Source organism: Manis pentadactyla, chromosome X (genome assembly GCF_030020395.1).
Source record: "Manis pentadactyla isolate mManPen7 chromosome X, mManPen7.hap1, whole genome shotgun sequence".
In the NCBI taxonomy this organism is placed as follows: Eukaryota; Metazoa; Chordata; class Mammalia; order Pholidota; family Manidae; genus Manis; species Manis pentadactyla.
In genome coordinates this window covers 70,980,361-70,981,100 of record NC_080038.1, presented here as the reverse complement: position 1 = coordinate 70,981,100, position 740 = coordinate 70,980,361, and the positions used below count along the sequence as shown (strand labels likewise).

At 36.5% G+C, this 740-nt stretch overlaps 1 non-coding gene across 1 annotated transcript; it reads left to right on the top strand.

Moving 5' to 3' along the window:
* The first annotated feature begins 378 nt into the window (after positions 1-378).
* On the top strand, positions 379-538 carry LOC118934496 (U1 spliceosomal RNA). Its single transcript, XR_005033496.2, has one exon. It is a non-coding gene; the product is annotated as a U1 spliceosomal RNA (small nuclear RNA).
* Positions 539-740: the final 202 nt, after the last annotated feature.

Sequence of the window (740 nt, the reverse complement as noted above, 5' to 3'; positions counted from 1 at the left end):
TATCTGAAGGAATAAAAGTCACTACCTCAAAGAGATATCCACACCCCCATGTTCATTGCAGCATTATTTACAATAGCCAAGACATGGAAACAACCTAATGTCTACAGACAGATGAATGAATAACAAAAAATGTGAACATACATAATATTATTCAGCCATAAAATTGAAGGAAATTCTGCCATTTGTGACAACATGGATGGAGCTTGAGGGCATTGTGTTAAGTGATATTAGAGAAAGACAAATACTGCATGATTCTACTTATATGTAGAATCTAAAGAAAGCAGATACTCGAGTGGTTACAAGGCATTTGGGAGTAGGGGGATGTGGAAATGTTGGTGAAAGGGAGCAAACTTCCAATTATAAAATGCACCACTTCTGATACTTACCTGGCAGGGGAAGATACCATGATGACGAAGGTGGTTTTCCCAGGGTGAGTCTTATCCACTGTACTCTGGATGTGCTGACCCTGTGATTTCCCAAAATGTGAGAAACTCGACTGCATAATTTATGGTAGTGTATGGTAGTGGAGGACTATGTTTGCGCTTTTCCCTGTAAAAATAAAATGCATCAGTTCTGTTGATCTAATATGCAGCCTCATGACTATAGTTAACAATACTGTAGTATGTCATTAAAATTGAGAGAGTAGATCTTAAATATGCTACCCAGAAAATATGGTAATTATGTGATGATGGATATGTTATATATCTTTATGTGGTAATCTTTTAAGAATGTATATGTGT